The sequence below is a fragment of the Siphateles boraxobius genome, unplaced genomic scaffold, assembly GCF_051911475.1.
Source record: "Siphateles boraxobius isolate OS27281-9 unplaced genomic scaffold, OSU_SipBor_1 61, whole genome shotgun sequence".
NCBI lineage: Eukaryota > Metazoa > Chordata > Actinopteri > Cypriniformes > Leuciscidae > Siphateles > Siphateles boraxobius.
In genome coordinates, this window is record NW_027509188.1 from 8,380,965 (window position 1) to 8,408,288 (window position 27,324).

At 43.1% G+C, this 27,324-nt stretch overlaps 1 protein-coding gene across 1 annotated transcript in view; it reads right to left on the reverse strand.

Annotated features, from left to right (window-relative positions):
- Positions 1-27,324, reverse strand: part of LOC143718303 (tripartite motif-containing protein 16-like) — a 276,192-nt gene that overhangs the window by 114,592 nt on the left and 134,276 nt on the right. The window lies entirely within an intron of this gene.

The following is a 27,324-nucleotide window of genomic DNA, read 5'->3' on the forward strand; positions in this document are numbered from 1 at the left end:
TGTAATATACTTTTCCAGTTCGGACATTTTACAAATCCAACATTCTTTACAAATGGACTTCAACTTAGTTCAGAAATGGTTTTCTTCTAATAAACTCTTATTGAACAGGAGCAAATCTAAAAGTATGTTGTTTTGCACTCGACTTAATTCTTTACCTTTATCTAAAAATTGGTCTATTAGTTTCCAGGATGGAACATCATTAACAAAAGTTGAAAAATATAAATATCTTGGTCTCTGGCTTGATTCTCAGCTCTCCTTTAAACCTCATATTGATTCAATTTGCAAGAAAGTATACGGGCAATTGAAATCACTTTATCGCTCTGCTGATTGCTTTTCACAACAGGTTCGCAAAAGAATTATTACTCATCTAATATTTCCAATACTTGATTATGCTGATGCCATTTATGGGAACACCTCAGATTTAAATCTTCGTCCTATTTCTGTATTATATAATAGTCTTTGTAGATTTGTGCTTCGATGTCCCTACAGAACTCACCACTGTCAATTGTACGAGTCTTTGAACTGGCTGGCACCCAAGTCAAGGAGGCAATTTCATTGGTCATTACTTATTTTTAAATGCATTCATTTTAATTTCCCTTCATATCTGAAATATTACCTAATTCCTTTTAACACTCAGTACAATTTAAGGCACACGGATCAGTTATTTTTTCATATACCCAGAATTAATAAAGAATTAGGACGTCGTGCATTTAAATTTAAAGCTCCATCAGATTGGAACAATCTTCCTTGTTCGCTCAGATCTATAACCTCTTTTTATGTTTTCAAATCATCTCTTTTTACTTATCTTCAAACAATATGTTCTTGTTTTTGATTCCTTTTTTTTTTTTTTTCTATTCAGATATCTGTATGGGTTTATGGATGTTTGTAAGCATATCCATATCTTGTTTGTGTATTTTCATTTTTCGCAGATGGTTTATTGACCTGTTTTTGATGATGGTATGGGACAAATGGGATGGAAGTAAGTTTATGAGAGCATTGTTTGAGTGTGTGTGTTTATGAATGAGAATGTCAATGTATCTAAATGTTTGTAATAGTCCTGTGTTGTATTTACTTTATTTATGATTTTCGACTATGATCTTGTTTGTTGTAAAGAAGGGACCCCCTCGAAAATGAGATGGTTTATCTCAAGGGGCTATCCTTGAAAAAAATAAATAAATAAAAAATAAAAAAATAAATAAAAAATAAGTCAACCACACCCAGAGTTATAAGCATTTGACAAATAAATGTTACCACTAGGTGGCGCTGTTCCGAAACTTCTCAGGCTCCTTCAGGGCATCGTACTGATGACCCATACCGAGTTTCGTAACAATTCGTTCACGCGTTCAGGAAATACAGCATTTTAGCACATAATTCAAAATGGCCGACAGCCAAAATGGCCGATCTGGGAAAATTGGATATTGCTCGACTCGACATGACGCCCTGAATCTAACAAGACCACTTTTATGATTTTTGGAAAAACCTTTCAGAAGTTATAAGTAAAAATAGCCATTTTCTGTATCTCCGGACCAGTAGGTGGCGCTGCGCCGAAACGCCGCATGTAGCCTCAGGTCATGCTTGTCATGACATGTACCAAGTTTGGTCATAATACGAAAAAGCGTTGCGGAGATAGAGCCTTACGTCTGTTTTTGTAAGCGCTACGTAAAATTAGTTTACGCGTTTATCGAAATCAGTGAAGCGAATCAACTTGAATTCCATAAATTTTTGTCCCCACTGCCTGAAGATGATCTGGTGCGGTTTTGCTGAAAATCGGACAAACCGTCTAGGACGAGTTCGAAAAAGTAGGTTTTTTGAACAATTCAAAATGGCGGCCATATTTTTATGACGGAAAATGACGTCATAGGGTGCAATCGAATCGTCATGAGCTCTGGAATTTTGTCAATAGGCCTCACGGTTCAAAACTTATTAGCATAATAAAAGTGAAATTTTGGACAGGTGGTGGCGCTAGAGGCAATGAGTTAGAGACACCAAAATTGGTGTATTTAATGTTGGGACTGTCCTCTATCAGAATGTCAAACCAAAACAACTTTCCCGCAAACGGTTATATGGGCTGCCATAGACGTCCAGTCGGAAGAAGTAGAAACGGAAGAATAATAAGAACCGGAACAGATACAATAGGTGCGTCAGCACCTTCGGTGCTTGGCCCCTAATAAATACACACAAAAAGGAAACACACTGTACTAAGCTAAACATTAAAAGCAATTTTAAAAAGGTGAGTTTTTATCAGTGATTTGAATGTTGGAAGGTCAGTGCAGTCACGGATTTGTTTGGGGAGAGAGTTCCAAAGGGAGGGGGCAGCAACAGAGAAGGCTCTGTCACCCCAGGTTCGGTGCTTGGTCCTGGGAGGTGGAGTCAGGAGGTTGGCATCAGATCAGCGGAGGCTGCGAGGTGGGTTGTGGCGGCGGAGCAGGTCACTGAGGTAGGCAGGGGCCTGGTTATGGAGGGCTTTGTGTGTGAGGAGGAGGATTTTGAATTGAATTCGTTGTGGGACCGGGAGCCAGTTGAGGTTCCTGAGGACAGGGGTGATGTGGTCACGGGTGCGGGTGTGGGTAAGCAGACAAGCAGCAGAGTTCTGGATGTATTGGAGTTTATTTAAGGTTTTGGAGGTTATGCCGTACAGGATGCTATTGCAGTAGTAAATTCTGGAGGTGATGAAGGCGTGGATGAGGGTTTCTGCAGCGGAGAAAGAGAGTGATGGACGTAGTCGGGCAATATTTTTGAGGTGAAAGAAGGCAGTTCTGGTGAGTTGTTTAATGTGGTGTTCAAAGGAGAGGTTATTGACAAAGATGACTCCGAGGTTGCGACTGTGAGGGGATGGAGACAGGGTGGAGGTGTCAACAGTGAGGGAGAAACTGTGAATGGTTTTAGTGATGGGTTTGGGACCGATGATGATCATGTCTGTTTTTTTGCAGTTGAGTTGAAGGAAATTGGTGTTCATCCAGGATTTAATGTCAGTGAGGCAGTTGTTGATAGTGGAGTAGGTGGCAGAGGTGATGGTTTTAGTGAAGATATAGAGCTGAACATCATCGGCATAGCAGTGACAGTTGAGACCATGGTGGTGAATGATATTGCCAAAGGCGAAGCAGGTATATTATGAAGAGGAGAGGACCAAGCACCGAACCCTGGGGGACGCCTTTGGGCAGCGGAGCAGTGGAAGAGGTGCAGTTGTTTATGTAGATGAATTGTTGTCTGTCAGTGAGATATGATTGAAGCCAGGAGAGGGCAGTGCCGGTGATATTGAGGGAAGATTAAAGGCGGGAGAGAAGAATGGTGTGGTTGATAGTGTCAAAAGCCGCAGTTAGATCAAGGAGGATTAGGATGGTGAGATGACCAGCATCTGCAGAGAGGAGGATGTCGTTAGTGACTTTGAGGAGAGCTGTTTCAGTGCTGTGATGTGATCGGAAACCAGATTGAAATGGTTCATAAAGGTCATTTGAGCAGAGGTGAGTTTTAAGTTGTTTGGCGACAGTGCGTTCTAGTAGACAGAAAGGGGAGATTCGAGATGGGCCGAAAGTTTGACATGATGTCGAGGTTGAGTCCGGGTTTTTTGAGGATGGGGGTGACAGCGGCCAGTTTGAGTGAAGGGGGGATTGAGCCAGAGCTGAGAGAGGAGTTAATGATATCTGCGATGAGTGTGGAGATAGCCGGTAGACAGTCCTTGATGAAGTTGGATGGAATGGGATCCAGGACACATGTAGATGATTTCATTCCTGATACAGTTTTGGACAGCTCCCCTGGCGACACAGGGGAAAACTGAGACAGGGACTGAGAAGTGAAGGGGGGAGGGACAAATGACGGAGTGGGAGGGCAGATAGTGATGACAGAAGAAAAAGACAGATTGTTGTAAATGGTGTCAATTTTAGTCTGAAAACAAGAAAGAAAAGAGTTGCATTTATCAGTTGTGAATGAGTTGGTGGTATTGTCACTGGGTTTGAGAAGTTTATTTACTGTGGAGAAGAGAGCCTTGGGGTTAGTGGAACCAGAGTGTATGAGGTGCGAGTAGTAAGTGGACCGGGTAGTGTTGAGAGCTTCCTTATACTGCTGAAGGTGATCAGTGTAGGCTTGTAGATGAACAGTTAAACCAGTTTTCCGAAGGAGTCTTTCAAGCTGACGCTTACGGGATTTCATTTTGTGCAGAACCGGAGTGTACCAGGGAGCAGCGTGAGTGAATGAGACAGTTTTAGTTTTGATGGGAGCCAGTTTATCGAGACAGGAGGAGAGTGTTTCATTGTAATAGTTGGTGAGGTCGGAGGGGTTGTCAGTCAGCGGTGGGGGGGAAGATGATAATTTGCTGACAAGAGAGGCTGAAGGGACAGGAGTGGAGATGGATTTAAGATTTCTGAAGGAGATTGTGCGTTTGTTCTTGGTCAAAATAGGGAGATCAATGTTCATGGTGATTGCCATATGGTCAGAGATGTTAAGGTTAGAGCTGGAGAGGTGAGGTATGGTGAGACCCGTCGAACAGACCAGATCCAGGATGTGACCACGGCTGTGGATAGGAAAAGTTGACATGTTGAGTGAAATTGAAGCATTGTAGCAGTTCCAGGAATTCAGTAGCAGATTTACAGTTAGTGTCGATGTGAATGTTGAAATCTCCCAGAAGCAGAAGAGAAGGTGAGATGGCAGATAACTGAGTTAAAAAGTCAGAAAACTCAGAGAGAAAGGAAGGATTTGGTTTGGGAGGGCGGTAGATTATAGCAGTGACCAGAGGAGTAGGACCAGCGAGTTTGAAAGTGATGTGTTCAAAAGACTGAGCAGCAGGGATGGATATGTTGGATGTTTTAATATCGTTTCTGTACACAGCAGCGACACCAGCTCCCCGCCCCTCAGGTCGAGATTTGTCCATATAAGTATACCCTGTGGGTGTGGTTTCATTGAGTGAGAAATAGTCCAGAGGTTTGTGCCAAGTTTCAGTGATACAAAGGAAATCCAGATTATTGTCAGTTATGAATTCATTTAAAATTAGACTTTATTGTTGAGTGAGCGGGTATTGAGCAAGGCCAGTTTCAGGTGATGTTGCTTTATGATGGGTTGAGAGGACCGAGGAAGGGAGCGGAGATTGGATAGGTGCACATGTTGTTTGTTGTGATCAGGTAGTTGCAGTGCGCGAATTTGACCAGTGTTACGTCCAAGGACGTATATATATGCAGTAACTCGTGCTCAGGCACGGAAGTGGGAAGGTACAGTGAATCTTGCTGACTCATTTTTGAATCCAGTAAAAAGTCCTCTGGAGTGTACTCTATCTGTTAAACCACAGTTGGTTCCTAATGATTCAATGAACTCAGACTTAGAAGCATCAGCTCTGAAATTTGAACGGGAACACTTAATTGCTGCTCAAAAGTCTGACCAATCTCTGACTCCCTGCATTGTCGCTGCTGGTCAGTTAGAGGACTCGTACGATGCTAGAATAGCTTTTATTTGGGAAGATGACGTCCTAATGTGTCGCTGGAAGGCACAGAAGGTTGGGGATGCTTTAAATGTCTATCAAGTAGTCTTGCCTTCTGATTATCGTTCTCCGGTATTGCAGCTTGCTCATGAGCATCCACTCTCTGGCCATCTCAATTTGCGGGTAAGCCGAACCAGACTTTACCTCCTGCTCCCCTCCATCCGATTCCAATAGTGGATGAGCCATTTGAACGGTTGATTTTGGATTGTGTTGGGCCGTTACCAAAATCAAAGTCAGGGCATCAATATATTTTGACTTTGATGTGTGCTGCAACTCGGTTCCCAGAAGCTGTTCCGCTCCGTACTCTCAAAGCTAAGGCGGTGGTGAAGGAGATAGTTAAGTTCTGCTCAACGTTTGGATTGCCTAAAATTATCCAGACCGATCAAGGTACTAACTTCACTTCCAAAGTGTTCGCTCAAGTATTAGAGGAGTTAGGAGTTGATCATAAACTCTCCAGCGCATACCATCCAGAGTCCCAGGGTGCGCTGGAACGCTTTCACCAAACCCTAAAATCAATGCTACGTGCATATTGTCTCAGTACGGGCAAAGACTGGGTTGAGGGTTTGCCGTTGTTAATGTTTGCAGCTAGAGAAACTGTGCAGGAGTCATTGGGTTTTAGCCCTGCAGAACTTGTTTTTGGACACACTGTTCGTGGGCCGGCCCTTGAAACTGCTAAGTGAGCAGTTATTATCAAAGAACCCAGTGTCGAGTAATGTATTGGACTACGTGAGTGACTTTCGTGAACGCCTTCATAAGGTCTGTGATTTAGCCAAAGCTCATCTGGTAGCTGTACAATCCAAGATGAAATTGCGTTATGACAAGAGATGTGTAAAGCGCAATTTTCAACCCAACGATTTAGTTCTGGTTTTGCTTCCAGTCCCAGGGACAGCATTACACGCTAAATTCACAGGTCCTTATGCTGTTGAGAAAAAGCTTTCTGACACTGACTATGTAATCTCAACGCCAGACCGTAGAAGAAAGAGTCGAGTGTGTCATGTGAATATGTTGAAGGCTTATGTCACAAGCGAAGCCTCAAATGAAGCCCCTGTCTCTGATGTGGTGTCTGCGGCTATTTCTACAGTGTTGCCTACTGCATATTGTCCATCAGAGGATAATCTGATTGTAAATGAAGACCGAATGTCTTGTACACGTCTAAACAATTCTGTAGTACTGAGTAGTTTATCTTGCTCACTTGCCTCAGAACCAACGCACAGATATAGAGGAGTTAATTAATGGGTATCCCATCTTATTTTCTGATGTTCCCAGTCAGACTACTGTTCTCTCACACGACATCGACATAGGTAACTCTGTGCCCATTAAACAACATCCTTACCGTGTAAATCCACATAAACGTGAAGTAATGAAATCAGAGGTTGAATATTTGTTGCAACATGGTTTTGCTACCCCCAGTCAAAGCCCCTGGAGTTCACCATGTTTGCTGGTTCCTAAATCTGACTCATCCTATCGCTTTTGCACTGACTACCGCAAAGTTAATAACGTCACCAAGCTAGACTCTTTTCCTCTACCTCGAATAGAAGACTGTATTGACAGAGTTGGTTCTGCACGTTATGTCACAAAGTTGGACCTTTTAAAAGGATACTGACAAGTGCCACTCACGCCTCGAGCCTCAGAAATCTCTGCTTTTGTTACCCCTGACAACTTCCTACAATATTCCGTTATGGCGTTCGGGATGCGAAATGCGCCTGCGACCTTCCAACGCCTAATGCAGCACGTGTTGTCAGGAGTGACCAACTGTGAGGCCTACTTGGATGATGTAGTGATCTATTCAGCTAGTTGGGAAAGCCATCTGAATAGTCTTAACCAAGTTTTCGGTAGGTTGTCTAAGGCGTCGTTGACGTTAAACTTGGTAAAATGTGAGTTTGCGAAGGCTGTAGTTACTTACTTGGGTAAACAGGTGGGCCAAGGACAAGTAAGGCCAGTTGAAGAAAAAGTTGCTGCCATACTGAATTTTCCCATTCCTAGTAACAAAAAAGAACTGAGACGATTCCTGGGTATGACTGGTTACTACAGGAGCTTCTGTAAGAACTTTGCTTCTGTGGTTGCCCCGTTGACAGATCTCCTGAGTACCTCCAGAAAATTTGTGTGGAATCATGTTTGTAACAATGCCTTTAATGCTGCAAAAGACCTGTTATGCCATGCCCCCGTCCTTGCTGCTCCAAGTTTTACTCTGCCCTTCAAGTTGCACGTGGATGCGAGTTCTGCAGGGGCAGGTGCTGTTTTGCTACAAGAAAACTCAGCCGGTATAGAGCATCCTGTGATTTACTTCTCCAAGAAGTTTACCAAATGTCAACAGAAGTACAGTACTATTGAGAAAGAGGCTTTAGCCTTACTCTTAGCATTACAACACTTCGAAGTTTACTTGGGTGGTAATTGTAATCCGGTGGTGGTTTACACTGATCACAACCCCTTAGTATTCCTTGGGAGAATGTGTAACTCAAACCAACGTCTAATGCGCTGGTCTTTAATAATTCAAGAATACAACCTTGACATTCAACATCTGAAAGGTTCAGAAAATATTGTAGCCGATGCACTTTCCAGAGTATATAGTGTGGATAACTAGGATGATGTGAATAGCAAGTATGAAACTGTTATTGGAAATGACTAATTCATGAGTTTACAAACATTTCTTTGAGGGTATTGTTTGTAACTTATGGGTGGAGGTGTTACGTCCAAGGACGTATATATATATATATATATATATATATATATATATATATTTGTGAAGTACATGGTTCTGTGATCTGTGTGTGCTTTCTTTGTTGTTTTGGTGTCTCCTGCTCTCTTTTGGCTCCTCCCACTTTTCACTCTGGCAGGTAGCTGATTACCTCTCCAGCTGAATACCTCTCCAGCTGAACCTGCTTATCCAGGAGGGACTCAGCATAAAAGCCAGCAGAACTATCATTCAGGGAGAACTCTTCCTGAAAGCATGGTCTGTGTCCTGCCCGGCCCAGTTGTTGAGAGCTGTTGTGTTCCTTGTTGTGGACCTGTGCAACACCGTGCCCCCTTCTGTTGTTCTGGCTAGAGAACTGTTGCTTTTCTGCCTATTGTTAACCCCTGGAGCCACGCACATATTTTTTGTGATGCCGTGAAACTGGGTTGTATTAAGTACATTGAGACACAGTGAGTCCTGTGTAGTCCTCAAATTGACAAGTTAAGACATTAGGAGGACTGAGTAAATCCAGTTTAGTCTTCTGAAGGTCTGTATTCTCAGATGTTTTTTTGTTTGTTTTTTGCTTGATCTATTGCAATATTTCTTCTGTCACTTTTTTGAAATGTGATTGTGGTGACCCCCTGCAAAATGTCCCCATACAGTTGTGGTGTGAAGAATCTTTTCCTATCTGTATAACAATATACTTGATGGACTGGCACCATATGTACATGGTTCAATAAGACATCTTAAAGACACATCTCTTTGACCTAGAATTCACATAATACATTATCGACTTCTATAATTCAATGTTAGGCTGCATAGATTAGATCAGCCGGAACTGGGAACACTTCCCTTAAATCCAGATGTACTCGTTACATCATAAGAAGAATGGAATCTACGCTAATTTTAGTGTCTTTGTTTATCCCGAGGTTTTCCCGCAGCCTGCCGGATCCAGGCCCTATGCAGATCGGACTAGGAGCTTCGCCTGGACCCAATGACAACGCAGTGCTGAAGTGCCAACTAGCCTCTCCCTGTGGAGGATCCCTATACCACTCTACAGATAAAGCGTTGTGGGGAAATTCGGTTCGCGTACCCACCCCGAAGTGAAAAAATAAAATTCTGTATCAAAACTTACAGGCAAGACAAGTAGTTTGTTTAGGCATGGTTTGTAGGGAATTACAAACCTGCGCACATATATTCAAACGCACATAACTATAGAGTCAATTCTAAATGTGCATATGAACGCAACCAGCATTTATCACAGGTTTGCGTTTAAAGTATGTTGAGAGAGAACGGCGTCGTCTTAGCGGCCCCTAATTTAATAACAAATGATCATTTTGACGGAAGTGAATCAATCAAAACTAACTTTAGCTGGAAATAACATTATTCAAGAACCGCTATAAAGCCAAATATATGTTTATCTCTGTAAATTAAGCTGCTTTTAAACCATCTACATTGTTGAAAGCGCTATATAAATGAAGATGACTTGACTTGACTTCACTTGACTATAGAAACACCTTTCTATAAGTCCCCAGTGAGTGTACCTTTATTTTGTTTGTTTTTGTAACATTTATCATACTGAGTACTGTTGAAGAACAGGCTGTGTTGAGAATAGATTTTTATACACTATGTATATTTTGTCCTCTGAACTATACTATTTTTTTTTACTACGCAAAAAGTTATAAATCTAGATTTAAAAGTTTTAAGTTAATTTCAAAACAATTTCATTCATAACAGGGATAATAAAAATAAAAAAATCCAATCCATATCTTTTGAACATGATGCCACAGGAACACTTTTTAAAAACGGTTCCATGTGTAACTCTGCTATATGTTCAAGATGAGCCATTTGCAGCTGCACTTACTTTTTAAGTACTTACCATGACATTATTAACTATCTTCCTTTATTAATTCTTAATTTTCTCGTTCTAGTTTGCTACGAGTCCTGGCTCAAAAAGTGTAATGTTAAGCACAAGGTGAACATCACTGAACCTCTGCCAATGGTAAGTGTTTTAGTAGAATTATTCTTATTGAAATGCTTTCCAAGTACACAAAATATAAATGTATTTTTTAACCATTATCAGGTCTGTGAAGAACAAAGTTCAAGTGAGGTGGCATCATCAGAAGAGGAATATGTGCCTGATTCCACAGCTGATTCAAACAGCTCATGGGGCAGCATAGCAGAGCCTTTAAAAATCAATCGCAGACATTTAGAATTAGAGAATTTTGAGGTGTCCACCAGCAAGTCTGCTTCAAAAAAGAAAAGACACCACCAAGAAAGTTTTGTAGAGGAAGACAGAGTCAGTTTCTGAAGCTGCAGAATCATTATCTGAAGATGCAATCAGCGCAAGTCAGCTTGAAGTATCAGAAGTTACTGCCAAAGTAGGAAATGCTGATGCTGAAGGCATAATTGTTGATGATAGCGCTGATGCTGGGGCTGAACAGGTCTCAAACACATCCTACTCCCTCAAAAATAAAACTTACTGCTACATTTGTGGAAAACTACAGACAAGGTTTACACGTCACTTGAAAAAACACATGCGGATGTTGCTCAAGTTTTAAGTCTTCCCAAGAAGTCCAAACAGTGCCAGAAAATGCTTATAAAGCTACGCAACAAGGGAAACCACATTCATAACTCAGAGTTCTTAGCAAGTGGAGTTGGATCCCTAAAACTAAGATGCACAGCAAAGACAAAATACAATGCAAAAGACTATATTCACTGCATGTACTGCCAGGCATTATATCTCCGAAGAGATCTGTGGCGACATGTTAAAAATATTTCTTCAAAACCAGTAGAAGCCAATTCAGAGATTGGGAGAAAAAGATGTTAGCTGTCATGAAAGATGATGAGATAACTGCTACTGTGCGAAGTGACTATTCTATTCTTCAGCTGGCCCAGTCATTTTTTAACAAACATGGACAGGATCCCACCAAATACAACTATATTCGCCAGACACTCAGAGAAAGTGGAAGACTTCTGCTTACGCTTTGCAAGGACTTCTTAATACATACTCTTGAGGATGCTGTGAGACCTGTACATTTTGATGTGGTGATCAAAGCTGTCAAGAAAGTGTCTGGGTACGATGACGAAAAGCACTGCTACCGTACTCCAAGCCTTGCATTAAAGTTGGGTCAATCACTGCAGAAAATCAGTGACATTTTACATTGCAGAGCACTGATGGCACAAGACAGTAACCTGATAGTCAACCCAGAGTTTCAAAACCCTCTGTGCTACAAAGTGGTCTGAACTCATCTCCCACACAACTTTAGCTACCCTGAATGAGCGTCACTTTAACAAGCCTTCCACTCTTCCTTTTACAGAAGATGTTCAGCGTCTTCATAGACATCTGGAGAAGACTACAGAACAAGCATTGAATGACTTGGAAGACCACAGTTCACCAAAATCATATAGTGAACTTTGTAAAGCCACCATGGCAATTGTAATACTTTTTAACAGGAGAAGAGGGGGAGAAATTTCAAAGATGACGCTGAATGGCTTTCTGGAGAGAGACACACAAGTGCCCTGCACAAGGATGTCGCTTTTGGACTGACACAATTTGAACTACACCTTTGTCAACACTTCAGTCGTGTTGAATTAAGGGGTAAAAGAGGCCTTAAAGTTGCAGTGTTACTTTCACCAGACATGGTGAAGGCCATAACACGCCTAATAGAGCACATCAACTCATATAAGGAAGAAAAGTCTTCAGCTTTACAAGCCGCACACCAACGATCAAATAATGTTACCTTTTCCCTAGCGAAGTCTGCGTATGTCTGGCTAGCAGCTTTACAAAGGCCCCTGAACCGCTGTCTAAATGCCTCAGGCAGACTTGTAGTCAAGACTGCCTAAACCAAGACCTAGACACTACCAAGACCACAGGGTATCGAGACCAAGACCAAGACCAAGGCAAGACCAAAGACCGTCAAGGCCGTGACAAGACCGAGACCACGTAAAAGTCCGGTCTCGAGACATACATCACTACTATAGACCCGCAAAACTGCGCTTTTAACTTTATCAAAGCACAAACTGTAGCTTGAAGCTTCTGACCCTCTTGCACTACTTGAATGCTAAACATCAGATGTATCTTTGTTTTCCTGACATGACGCTGTGTGCAGTGTTTGTGTTGCTCTCTGCAAGGACAAAGATAGGTGTTTGTCCCTCGAGTTCTTTGAGAAGACACGTTAGTTTTACTCTCTTTTCTCAAGCCAGACATGAGTTGACATGCATAATTTCATTTTGCCATTCATTAATTTTCATTTCTGTTCACAAATAGTATGGATTCTGTTGCTCTAATACTTAAGTGAAGGCACTGTATCACACAGTCCACTTGTGTCTGTTTAAGGTTCCATTAATCCATGTTTGACCCTTTAATACACAGCGCTTAAATTTTTGTGTATGTGTATGGCCATGGTCCTGACAAATAAAGTTGGCCCTGGTAATTACTAGTTGTGTCATGGGCGGAGCTAAGTACCTCTTTATCGTTTGTCCTCTTAATACAGCATGGTGTCAGGTTCTTGTATTTTGAGTTCTGATGTGTTAATTGGAATTTTGAAGTGAGATTTGTGTTGTATAGCTCAAATAGGATTTTTTAAAGATTTACTACATCTTTCTAGCACAAGTGGAAAGGGGTGACTGTTTAGTGTTGCAAAAAACTGGTTTGACAAAATAGTCCTCCTAATTAACAAAAACCTGAGTGTGTGTGTGTGTGTTTGTGTGTGTGTTTGTTTGTGTGTTTGTTTGTGTGTTTGTGTGTGTGTGTGTGTGTGTGTGTGTGTGTGTGTGTGTGTGTGTGTGTGTGTGTGTGTGTGTGTGTGTGTGTGTCATAAGGTGGCTGTCTGCTGCTTGCAAACGGACTCTTTTGAGGAGACTTTGAGGACATTTTGAGTATTTCCATTAATTTGTTGTCCTGATTCCACGCGCTGTGCGCAAATACACTGCATGCATAGTGTTTCATATGTTAACAAAACCATAGTTGTTTCATATGGTTTGTGTCTGAAACACATTTTTTCCCTTTTTTTTTATAAATATTTGAATACTTCATACTTGTCAAGACTTTTTGATTTTGCCAATAAAACTGAATGTACATTTTCAAGAAAATAATAAAATATACATTGAACAATTAATAAACACGGTTTACAACTGAAAAAAAAAAAAATCACTGGGAAATATTTTGACTTAGTTTTTAAATACACTGTTCCCTTTCGTTGTCACTCCGAGTTACGTCGGATGATGACGAATGGGGTTTCGCTTAGAAAGCCTATCAACTTCGAGTATTACAAAACGAGCCAATGGCAAAGAAATGCCATGGGTCTGCGGAATTTGCATGGCGTAACTCCGCCCCACCTCGTGGGTATAAAAGGAGGAAGCCGGCAGCAAGCAGATATGTTTTCGCTTCGGAGCCAAGTGTATTCTTCTCTCCACAAGCCATCTCTGAATTGTCAGCTTTACAAAGGAGTACCTCGAGTGTTGGTGTGACGGCGATCTACGGCGAGAGCGTGCCTCCTGCTGATCTGTTGCAGTGGTCTGCCAGTCGGTGCGTTTGTCCCCGGGTGCTTCAACACTTGAGTTTTCTCTCACTAAAAGAGCTTACACGTGGCACGTCTTTTTAAAGATGTCTCGCCCGTGTACTTCTGGTTGCGGCAGATTGGTATCGGACTCTGATGGGCACGAGCGTTGCATAGTATGTTTGGGCATTGATCATGCTAGAGCAGCGCTCGTGGATGAACGATGTTCTCTCTGTGGGAACATGACCATCGCGTCATTACGGTCGAGACTCAGTGAACTCGCAAGAGTGAGAGTCCCCTCATCCACCCCCCGTCCTGCGGCTGGTGGCCAGGCTGACCTGAGGGTGACGGTCTGGAACAAGGCGCCGACTATGTGTCCGCGACCCCAGCCCCCCTCTTCAATGACAGTGCCCGCTAGTGAACTGCTGATTCCCGCGGGTCTACCCTCTGGTGGCCCGCGTGTTTCAGTTGAAGCTACAGAGGAAGATGCCATGTCTGTTGCAGCATCACTAGGTGGGTTTGACTCTTCTGGAAGTGAGGGCTCGTCACAGCTGCCACCTTCCGGTGTGCATACGGCTGTGCTCGAGTCTGATCCGGAGATGACGGCCATGCTTTCCCGGGCAGCCGCGAGCATCGGACTTGAGTGGAGGCCTCCACCCTGTCCTGAGCGCTCGCGGCTGGACGATTGGTTTTTGGGTAAGGCCGCCGACCCTCGTCCTCGGCAAACCCCAATACCTTTCTTCCTGGATGTGCATGATGAGATCTCGAAGTCCTGGAAGACCCCCCTGTCTTCTCGGGACCGCTCGCTGGTCTCATCCGCCTTTCCTCCCCTCGATGAGGCAGCTGCCCGTGGGTACACTGGGCTTCCCCCGGTTGAACGCTCTGTTGCCATGCAACTATGTCCTCAGAGTGCTTCTTCTCGGGGCGAGCCTAAGCACCCATCCAAAGCCTGTAGATTTTCGTCGACCCTGGGGGCGAAGTCTTACAGAGCGGCGGGACAGGCGGCTGCTTCACTGCATGCTATGGCCACTCTGCAGGTCTATCAGGCCCAGATGCTAAGAGACATGCACGAGGGTAGGACAAACCCAGGGCTCTTCGATGAGCTGCGCGCCGCAACCGACCTTGCTCTCCGGGCGACGAAGGTAACCGCGCGCTCCCTGGGTTTGGTGATGTCCACAGCTGTGGTCCAGGAGAGACATCTGTGGCTGAACCTGGCCGACATGCGGGACGCCGAGCGGACCCGTCTGCTTAACGCCCCCTTGTCCCAGGCCGGCCTCTTCGGCGGTGCAGTTGAAGACTTTGCCCAACAGTCCGGGGGAGAATCTTTTGTTCTCCACTCCCCGCTGCTCACCCACGGGTGGGCAGCACCCTAATGTGGTTAAAGACAGAAACAATCCCCTCTTCCCTGAGCTCACAGATTTCTCGGGCGACACAGAGCGCTGCCCACAAGCCGTGCTCTCCTCGCCCCCCTCTGTCCCAGAGGCGGTTGACACGGCGTGCCGTCCACGTACCGCTTCGCCCCTGTCCCCCTCTGTCGCCAGACACCTGCCAGAGCAGGCCCCCGCGGGACGACCAGCCTGGTCCTCCCCTGGCCCCCTCTGCCAGGATGCGGTTGCTGACTGTGCCCCCACTCCGGGCCGCTATGCCGTCCACGTCTGGGCCAGTTACTCCGCTTCGCTGCCCCTCCGGGGGGACGCCTGTGGCTCGCATGATCCCGCTGGTTCAGTTCCTGGGAGCCTGGCTAGAGCTTCCCCGTCTGTCCCACTGGATCGCGCGTACCGTCAGGTTCGGCTATGCGATTCAGTTCGCACGGTCTCCTCCCCGCTTCAGGGGAGTCCGCTCCACGTTGGTTGGTGGCAATGCCCCCATCATGAGAGCAGAGATTGCCACCCTGCTGGCGAAGGGTGCAATCGAGACTGTCCCTCCAGCCGAGATGAGGTCCAGCTTCTACAGCCCCTACTTCATTGTCCCCAAGAAAACCGGTGGGTTACGGCCAATCCTGGACTTGCGCGTGCTGAACCGCTCCCTTCACAGGATGCCGTTGAAGATGCTCACCGCCAAACGCGTTTTCGAATGCATACGGCCCCAGGATTGGTTTGCAGCGATCGACCTGAAGGACGCCTACTTTCATGTCTCCATTCTTCCTCGACACAGACCGTTCCTCCGGTTTGCCTTCGAGGGGCAGGCATACCAGTACGCGGTTCTCCCTTTCGGGCTAGCCCTGTCTCCTCGCATCTTCACGAAGGTCGTCGAGGCTGCCCTTGTTCCCCTTCGAGAACACGGGGTTCGCATCCTGAGTTATATCGACGACTGGCTGATCCTAGCTCACTCTCGAGATCAGGTTTGCGAACACAGGGACCTAGTGCTTCGGCACCTAGCTCGTCTGGGCCTTCGGGTCAACTGGGAGAAGAGCAAACTTTGCCCCGTGCAGAGGATCTCTTTTCTCGGTATGGACATCGACTCGGTCGCCATGTCCGCGCAGCTTACGAGCGAGCGCGCGCAGTCACTGAGACAATTCGAGGGCAAGAGTGCGGTTCCACTGAAACTCTTTCAGAGGCTCCTGGGGCATATGGCATCTGCAGCCGCGGTCACGCCGCTCGGATTGCTTCATATGAGACCGCTTCAGCTTTGGCTTCGCGACCGAGTCCCGAGGTGGGCATGGCAACACGGCACGCTCCGAGTACCAGTTACTCCGACCTGCCGTCAGTTCTTCACCCCGTGGGCGAACCTCAGTTTTCTCAGGGCGGGTGTCCCCCTGGAACGAGCTTCCCGGCATGTTGTTGTCTCAACAGATGCCTCCACCACGGGCTGGGGCGCCATGTGCAATGGACATGCTGCTGCGGGCTCCTGGACAGGACCCCAGCGGCTGTGGCATGTCAATTGCCTCGAGTTGTTGGCAGTACGCCTTGCCCTGCACCGCTTCCGGGCGTTGCTCAGGGGTCAACACGTACTAGTCCGTTCAGACAATACCGCCACTGTAGCGTACATCAACCATCAAGGTGGTCACCGCTCCCGCCAAATGTCACAACTCGCTCGCCACCTCCTCTTGGGGAGTCAGAAGCATCTGAGGTCGCTTCGAGCCATCTTCATTCCCGGAGTGCTGAACTGTGCAGCCGACGAGCTCTCACGGCTTCGGCCACTCCCTGGAGAATGGCGACTCCATCCCCAGTCGGTTCAGCTGATTTGGGACCAGTTCGGGGACGCGCAGATAGATATGTTTGCCTCTCACGACTCGACCCATTGCGCCCAGTTTTATTCCCTGACCGAGGGCACGCTCGGTACGGATGCTCTGGCGCACAGCTGGCCGCAGGGCCGCAAGTATGTGTTTCCCCCAGTGAGCCTTCTTGCGCACACCTTGCGCAAGGTCAGGGAGGATGAGGAGCAGGTCATTCTGGTTGCCCCTTACTGGCCCAACCGGACCTGGTTCCCCGAACTAGTACTCCTCGCGACAGCACCTCCCTGGCCGATCCCTCTGAGGAAGAACCTTCTTTCTCAGGGACGGGGCACCCTATGGCACCCTCGCCCGATCTTTGGAGCCTCCACGTGTGGCTCCTGGATGGGACGAGGCAGGTTTGAGTACCCTACCACCAGCGGTGGTGGCTACCATCACTTCCGCTAGAGCGTCGTCCACGAGACACGTCTATGCGTTGAAGTGGAACCTCTTCGTCAACTGGTGCTCTTCTCACCGAGAAGACCCCCGGAGATGCTCGATCAGCGTTGTGCTTTCCTTCCTTCAACAAGGGTTGGAGCGAAGGCTGTCTCCCTCCACCCTGAAGGTCTATGTTGCCGCCATTGCCGCACACCATGACCTCATCGAAGGTAAGTCGGTGGGGAAGCACGACCTGGTCATCAGGTTCCTGAGAGGAGCGAGGAGACTAAATCCGCCTCGCCCTCCTCTCGTTCCCTCTTGGGACCTCTCAGTGGTTCTAACTGCCCTGAAGAGTGCTCCCTTTGAGCCCCTGCAATCAGTCGAGCTTAAGTTCCTGTCTATGAAGACAGCGCTCCTGGTTGCTGAAGGGAAAGGCTCTCTCCAAGCAAAGGTTGTCTCATTGGATTGTGGACACCATTGCTTTGGCATACCAGCAGCAAGGTCGACCGTGCCCCCTTGGTGTGACTGCCCACTCCACCCGGAGTGTGGCGTCCTCTTGGGCTCTAGCGCATGGCGCCTCGCTAACAGACATCTGCAGAGCTGCAGGCTGGGCGACACCTAACACATTCGCCAGATTCTATAATCTCCGAGTGGAGCCTGTGTCCTCTCGTGTACTCGCTTCAACCAGCTAGTACCGGACCCTCTCAGGTGTCTTCGCTTGCTCGCCATTCCACTCCACGGACTGGATACGTGCGATTTCTCCTCAGGTGAGCTTTCCCGAAAGCCCTGAGCTCCTCCAGCACTCCTGACGTCGGCGCCAGTGTCTATTGCCTGTGCGTCGGCTAGGTGCCTCCCGTGTGCACGGTCCCTCCTCTGAGCGACCCCCACATGTGTATTTCCACTGTAAGCCTCTCTGAGCATGTGTCTTTCCTTGGCAAGCCACCTTGCCACCCCTGGGGTTGAAATATTCCACCTGCGGCTGGACACCCCAGTGTTTTCCATATGCTTCCTTCGGGTCATATGTGTATTCTCTAAGTTCCCCCCCCCCCCCCCCTCTGGGTTGGCATTAATTGCATACTTCCCCTAAGCTTGGGATATGCTTCCCAGTGTACTTTGGTATTCCTGTGATAAATGGAGTCCGTTGTCCAGGCTGACAGGGATCTCGATTTACGCAGGGCACTGGAAGACAGCTGAGAAGGTGGCGTGATTAGACTGGTAACCCCATTCGTCGTCATCCGACGTAACTCGGAGTGACAACGAAAGGGAACGTCTACGGTTACGTATGTAACCCTCGTTCCCTGAGTAGGGAACGGAGACGTTACGTCTGCCTGCCACTTTCCGCTGTACCGCGGGGATCGCCTGAGCTCAGTCTTGGCTCCTCAGCGAAGAAACATATCTGCTTGCTGCCGGCTTCCTCCTTTTATACCCACGAGGTGGGGCGGAGTTACGCCATGCAAATTCCGCAGACCCATGGCATTTCTTTGCCATTGGCTCGTTTTGTAATACTCGAAGTTGATAGGCTTTCTAAGCGAAACCCCATTCAACGTCATCCGACGTAACGTCTCCGTTCCCTACTCAGGGAACGAGGGTTACATACGTAACCGTAGACATTTTCTCTTCTTTCTTTTGCTGATCTGGAAGTAAAAATGCACTGTTTTCATTTACACTTCTGTAATTTTCATTTACACTTCCTGAGTTTTGGTTCCCGTTCTGGTTCAAATCCCTTGTGTGGTCGGGGGTTCTCATTGCCAATTGAGTTTTTGATTGACAAATTCTTGACCCGAAAGTAAAGGCTTCATGTTGTTTACATGAGTGAATCCTCTAAGGCTTATCTCAGGGTGTTTACATCGGTTTTAATGTGTGAAATAAGGGATAATCAACGGCTAGCTGTGGATTAAAATATTATAATGCACGATGCACAGGCAAAGAAATATTAGATGTGAAGCAGAGTGCATTCAAATGGTTTAATGTGCAGCTAGCTGTGGATTATCTCGCTTATACCATGTTTATTTGCCAGCATAAACAATTTAAAGCTGTTATTGATGTTTGCAGCACAATATTTGACCAGAAGGGGTAAAAATGAGAGTTATTATCGTCGTTTACGACTCTATAAGATCTAGCATTCTAGCACTTTACATCAGACACAGAGATGAAGCAGTGCGGAAAGATTACATTTATTTGAATGAATGAATTACCAAAACCAGTGATGTAAATGCCTCATTGCTGAGGAATATAATTTATTCAGTAGTGAAGCTATTTGACTAATAAAATTAGCAAGGCAGCGTTGACACGTTTCTGTGCTCCTGTTTCTGTGTGTGCAAAGCGATAGCCCGTATCTGTGTGATAACCTCAAACCACTAAACCTGTCCCTAACATTATAATATCCTGTATTTCATCTTAATAGCAGCAAAAGTACTTTAATGTAAGTGCATAGTAGATAAAGACCCCTGTGGTGAAAATCCAGTTTTTAATGTTGTTTATATGTCTATGTGGTGTTTTTAATATGCTTCAAGACAAACCATGTGTAAATTCATATGTCGACAGCATTGCTCACAAACTACCTTGTAACCAATCAGATCAACGTGTGATCGTCAACGAGACGCATAGTGTGTCTCGTGTCGGATTGAGAATAGCTCCCAATGTCGTTCAAAAATAGTTGCTGTAAGTATATATACATATATATAAATATATGTGCTTTTTCAATATATGATAAACGGTTTACGTTAATTTACACGACTTTTAATCTCTGATATACAAAAATATTAGGCCTAACAAGCACGTCGAAACCACTGTAGTTTACCGTCCCCGTAGTTTTTTTTTTTTAGGGTGATTTTTTTTCAGTAAAATACGTATTGTGAAACGTATTGTAAAATACATGCAATATTCGGTCATGTTTCGACCTTGCGTCTCAGTTGAACACAGTTCTAATATCAATATTATCATTGGTTTCATTACAGATGCATCATGCACCAATCAATAATTTTAGTTTCGGAAACCCCCTGGTACCACAGTGCACATCATGTTGCACTTTTTATCACTATCACTGCAGTTTATACCCTTCCCTGTATGGAGGACCAACTCTACCATATTTAAAAATAAATACAGAAATAAATAAATGCTCAATAAATAAATAAGCATACAATTAATTGCCCCAAAAAATACAATAAACAAATAAATGTATGTAGAAATTAAATTATACAGTGAGACATAAATGTATATATCTCTTTTAATTAGCTTCTTTATTTATTCACCTTTGTAATAATTACTTCATTTATTTATTGTCCGTTATAATCTTCAACTTTATTTATTAATTACTTATTTTTTTAAGTATTTATTTATGTGCATGTTATAATATTTTTTCCTGTTTTATTCTTCCTTTGTATTTTTTTACCCTATTTATTTCTTCAATGCTATTTATTTCTGCCTGTCGTTTTTACATTTCTGTACGCATTTCTGCCTCATTATGCAAATGAGGAGGGGCTGTGTCTTAAGGGGTCAACTTCTGCCCATTGGTTGATTAGCATTTTACTGCATCGGTCGAATCTACATGCCACCAGCCGGCGATATTTTTTTTCACAGGATGGTAGGGGAAGACTCATGAATATTCATTAGGGAACTCATGCCAGATTGGTCTGATGACCTACCCCCTAACCCCGCCCCTAAACCTACCCGTCACTGGGGGTCTGATGACCTACCCCTAACCCCGCCCCTAAACCTACCAGTCACTGGGGTTAAGACCAATCAGGGATGAGTTCCCTAATGAATATTCATGAGTCTTCCCCTACCATCCTGTGAAAAAAAATATCGCCACCGGCCACAGTCACAACAAAGATGGCTACCTACGATGAAGTTGTCAGTGAGCTGAGGCATTTAGCAACTGTTTTTGAAAACAATGCTAACGTTTGTATTGATTTCATTATTTTTCGTTTGGACGCTCTGACAGAACGTGTGTTTCAGTTAGCGGCACACATGGACACAGATGTCGACAATGTAGTTTTTCAGAATCTGGAGGAAGCGGCCCATCTTCTTAACTCGGTCGCTAACGTTAATCACACACCTGGGATAGCTGGTCGCCCTGCTTATATGCTGCCTGTGGACGCTGTGGAAGGACTTTTACATGCGGGTTTGCCTGTGGGTGCCATTGCAAGGCTTTTTGGAGTCACCGAAACAACAGTTTGTCGTCGGATGGCAGAGAATGAAATAAGGTGAGTGTACCATTACATGTGATGCCAATAGTACCAGTGTGTGTAACGTTACCAAATCACAAGAATGACACAGGAGAAAGACAAACCCTTCCTAGCTTGTGTTAATTTACAAAGTTATGGAACTAAACAAGAATACATAGAAAGTAACGTTAAGTCGGACACACAGTGACTTCAGACTCCACTTTAGACTCTCCTCAAAAGACTTCAGACTCGACTCGGACTCAAGGTGCGGGACTCGTGATCAATGTTTATTTTTAGGAAGCGTCTGATGAGCTTCCTCCGTTACCTATAACCTGCCTACGTAACACGTAGTATCTGCTGCGCGCGGCTGCACGTGAGTGAGAGTTGACAACAAACACCGGCAGCTGCTCCACCATTCATCATAAACTTTGGTTTTAAAACTTCACACAACAAGACCCAAACAAAGAAACGCTGAACCGACGCAAAATAGGTTAGTAACCTGTCGTGAGTAAACATGTTTAATTCAGCATTGGCCATCTGCCATCTGGAGTCTTAAGTCTTTTGTTTTGAGGAGAGTCTAAAGTGGAGTCTGAAGTCTTTTGAGGAGACTCTAAAGTGGAGTCTGAAGTCACTGTGTGTGCGACTTAGCGTTACTTTCTATGCATTCTTGTTTAGTTCCATAACTTTGTAAATTAACACAAGCTAGGAAGGGTTTGTCTTTCTCCTGTGTCATTCTTGTGATTTGGTAACATTACACACACTGGTACTATTGGCATCACATGTAATGGTACACTCACCTTATGTCATTCTCTGCCATCCGACGACAAACTGTTGTTGCGCTGACTCCAAAAAGCCTTGCAATGGCACCCACAGGCAAACCCGCATGTAAAAGTCCTTCCACGGCGTCCACAGGCAGCATATAAGCAGGGCGACCAGCTATCCCAGGTGTGTGATTAACGTTAGCGACCGAGTTAAGAAGATGGGCCGCTTCCTCCAGATTCTGAAAAACTACATTGTCGACATCTGTGTCCATGTGTGCCTCTAACTGAAACACACGTTCTGTCAGAGCGTCCAAACGAAAAATAATAAAATCAATACAAACGTTAGCATTGTTTTCAAAAACAGTTGCTAAATGCCTCAGCTCACTGACAACTTCATCGTAGGTAGCCATCTTTGTTGTGACTGTGGCCGGTGGCATGTAGATTCGACCGATGCAGTAAAATGCTAACCAACCAATGGGCAGAAGTTGAGCCCTTAAGACACAGCCCCTCCTCATTTGCATAATGAGGGAGAAATGCATACAGAAATGTAAAAACGACAGGCAGAAATAAATAGCATTGAAGAAATAAATAGGGTAAAAAAATACAAAGGAAGAATAAAACAGACAAAAATATTATAACATGCACATAAATAAATACTTAAAAAAATAATGAATTAATAAATAAAGTTGAAGATTATAACGGACAATAAATAAATGAGGTAATTATTACAAAGGCGAATAAATAAAGAAGCTAATTAAAAGAGATATATACATTTATGTCTCACTGTATAATTTAATTTCTACCTACATTTATTTGTTTATTGTATTTTTTGGGGCAATTAATTGTATGCTTATTTATTTATTGAGCATTTATTTATTTCTGTATTTATTTTTAAATATGGTAGAGTTGGTCCTCCATATCCCTGAAGCCAACCACCCTGAAAAAAATAAATCTACACTAGGAAGGCCATTTAAAAATAGCAGTTGTTTTCCAAGGTAGGTGCATTACACTATTGCACTGTAATTGTAGGTGCACAAGCACATTCCTACATATTTCCATTATCCTTCAAATAAACATTAGATGGTACTGCTCTGAAACTATTTTTGCTGAGAAAACCACTATATAAAGACTTAAAAGTAGTTGATGATGATGATGAAAACAACAATATTTGCATGCACAGGGTAAGGTTGTGGAAGTGTGCATAAGATTGTAAGCGTAAATAAAATTGGCAAGAATCTTTATAAAGGTGAATCTTGTTACCCTACATTTAGACAATTTACACCTTTATAAAGCTTTTCTTGTGCATGCAAATTTAATTTACACTTACAATATTAAGTACACTTCCACAAATTGTACCTTACATATGCAAATCTTTTTGGGTTATGTATTGATGGGTTTTAAATACAGTAGTCAACATTTGAAGTGGATCAAAAAAGTTCATCAAAGTTGTCCTAAGACAAGAACGGGTATTGTTGTGGTTTTAGGACAACTTTGATGAAAGGTTGTGATCCACTTCAAATGTTGACTACTGTAGTTGTGTGGGTTTTATATTGATGCATTGGTATTGTTTTTCCTGATTTTCATACTGTGCTTCATCTACAGGCAAAAGAATGTCTCTGCCATTTGCCCTGCAGAATCGAGGCTCATTACCATTGTCCCAATTTCAGCAAAACTGTTCTCAGGAGATGCGTTATGGAAGCTCACTTACAAATATGCTCATCATCAAATGTACCCCTTCAATCCTCTAAAACAGTGGTCAATGTGTCCTCAACATCACCTGCACTGTCCTCACTGCCATCTACAGCGACACCTGCGGTGACTTCTCTGTCCACGTCAGGTTCACAGTTGCCAAAAAGGCCAAATGTGATTCAATCTCCAGATATTACAATGCACTCGCATCTTTCCAGTGTGTGTTGACCCCTCAAATGGACTGTCAAAGAAGTGCTCATGGTTTCACTATACGTCCTCATGTTCAGAGAAAGACGTGGGGCACAGCTGTGAGTTGGAGTGTCGCCAGTACCAGATACTTGAGGTAAACTAAAGGTAAACTGTCAAACTGCAGCAAAGGAAAGTACATAATGTAATGTGTCTCTTATTTTTTGTTTTAATATATGGAAGGGGTATTGTGTATTTGTACACGTTTGTTAAATGTAAATTGACATTTACAATAAAAATACTTTTTTTTAATCATTTTAATGTTTTTTTTGTTTCTTTGTTTTTAAATTGTATATAACTGATAGTTCCTTTGTATCCTTGATGGTCGTTAGCTTTGATGTTACATTAAAACAGTCTTTGCCTACTTTTGAATGCCAAATAAATAATATAACAATATTTGATGAACGCAAGCTGCAAAAAATAACTTTCAGGGGAAACTTCTGGTGCCGTTCTAGCACCTAAGTACTTAAACAGCGTCAATACAATGCGAATGAACTGCTGGAAACATTTTTCCGATTCATTTGTGTCGATTGCAAGTGCAAGTCTGCAGCCAGACGCTATTGGGAACTCTGAGTGAGTGAGTGAGGTAGTGGAGGCGGGGCTCATTTGCATATTCATACTTAATGAGGCAACGGTGTCGAGTTACATTCAAGCTATTTTAAGGCATGAATTATTTTTTCCGAGGAAAGAAATGTCCGGTGAGTGGCGCTAAAAGATTAACGCTTTTTAATCACGTTTTAAAATAACACACACCTACACTATACCCTAAACCTACCAGATATTTTTAACAAAAGCAAATGCGACATAAAAACGTAAATGTAACCATGGCATTTTAGCTTGTATTTTAACTTTGAGTCCTCATAAATCGTGACACGTCTTTCACAGGGTTCGTACCCAAGCTCTCCGCATCACAAATACAATTCTGTACCTAAGTCAGTAAAACGTATGGAGCAGGTTAAGTGATGCAAACTCCAAAATATATTCGTTTACAAATCATGCACTATGGTAAAAAGTGTTTCGAGGTCATAACATAATTGAAAACAAGTCTTTATTAATCCATTATCTGCCCCTGTAATCATAATTGTGTGTGAAAACGCTTAAAAGTGTTTGCTGTTTTACTGCCTCTAGTGTTCATTTCTTTTAAAAATTGCAGTGATAGGTACGTATTGGTACGTATTCTGCAAAAATGTTGCCACAGGAACGTTTTTCCAATGAGCGTGTGTTGGTCCCAGGCCTGGTCCTCTCTCATCCTTCACTGTGGTCATTCCTCCTTTTATCCTTCCGTTGCTCCTCCGTGAGCCTCGAGACCGGTGTGACGCTCATTAGCACTCGCTACGTTCCCACGCCTCTCGGCCCTGCTTGCCACAGACATAAAATCTTATGTCATTTTACTTATCTAGTAAATGCATCTTTTTTGTAAAGACTTTTTTGATATTTGGACTGGGAACAAGACAAAAATAAGAAAAGCAAGAATTTTTTTTTGTTTTGTTTTTTGCAGTGTGCTTAATTTAAAGTAACATATGTAACAGTGATTGACTGACTTTGAACTACATGTGCATTAAACTGTTTTATTGCATACCTTCCAGCCAATCGAGTATTCAGACAGACAGCGGTATACATTTAAAATATTATCTGATACAAGACGAGTAAAATTTGAATTATAAAACAAGACAAAGACAGGAATAAAACACTGCTCAAAAGGAAAAAGCCAAACTGCAGAGGAAGGACAAAAACAGCATATTAGAAAACATTAATTAAAAAAAGTGCTTTATTTAATTATGTTATAGTGCGTGTTCTCATACTGAACTCTCTCTGAACTCCCTGAAAACTTTCTATATGATTTTCTCTCAGAGACTTCTCTTTTTTTTTTAATTCCGGTTTTCTATAAATTATGGTTTCCCTATCAAAAAGAGGAAGTGTGAAAGAAAGTTGTATATTTCCAATTCCTACTTTCTTTCACACTTCCTCTTTTTGATAGGGAAACACCATAATTTATTATTGTCTTAAGGACAATTTGAGAATTTTTGTGCTAACCTCATAAATAAGTACAGAAGGGGGGTGAGCTTAGGAACATTTAAGATTCATTTATAAGTACAAAACACATACTTAAAGTTGCCAGTGATAATATTTAACGCCTGGGTTCTTGTTAAGAATATAATTTATGATAACCGATTAAACAAGAACCCAGGAGTTCAGGAGTTTAGTAATTCCACTGGCAACTTTAAGTGTGTTTTGTACTTTAGGACCATTTAAAACTAGTTAATTGCACATTTTTCTGTAATTAATAGCAATTAATAACACCTAACATTAAATATTTTTTATATTGTAGTACTTTCACATTGTATAAAGACCGTATATTTTAAATATTTGTTTAATGGCATCTTAAAGGCCAGTATTACTGATGCCAATATGTCTCGATTACACGTTTTTTTCTTCTTCTCAATCTTAGCCATTAATAATAGCCATTCAGCACTACAGATTAATTGAAAGCTAAAATTTCGTAGCCTTTAAAAAAATAAATCAACTTTTAATTTAAGTGGACTAAAAATAATCTTCACAACTGTAAACAGTGCTTTAAGATTTTCATTATTCTGTGTGTCCGTTTCAGGTTCACAGCGTGCCAGTAAAGTACAGTTCTTTTTTGTGTGTGCATATTATCACACTTAAATGGTTTAATAACTGTAACAAAGCCAAATGATGTAAAAAGAAAAAGAAAAAAAAAGATGCTGCGTTAATTGAAAAAAATGTATTATTGCATGCATTAATTATACACAGTTAACATATACACTGCCATTTAAAACTTTGGGATCTGTGCGTTTTTTTAATTTACTTAATTTAGTCTCGTATGCTTACCAAGGCTGCATTTATTTGATTAAAAATACAATACAAACAGTAATATATTGAAATATTATTACAATTTAAAATAACTGTTTTTTTATTTTATTTGAATATATGTACAAATTTAACTTATTGTGATGCAAAGCTGAATTTTCAGCATCATTACTCCAGTCTTCAGTGTCACATGATCCTTCACAAATCAGTATAATATGATGATTATTATCTTATTTATTAAAAAATGCTCAAGAAACATTTTATTATCAATGTTGAAAAAATTAAATTCATCCCAGGATTCTTTGATGAATAAAAAGTTAAAAAGAACAGCATTTATTTGAAACAGAATCTTTTGTAACACTAAAAATGCCTCTACTGTCACTTTCGATGAATTTAATGCATCCT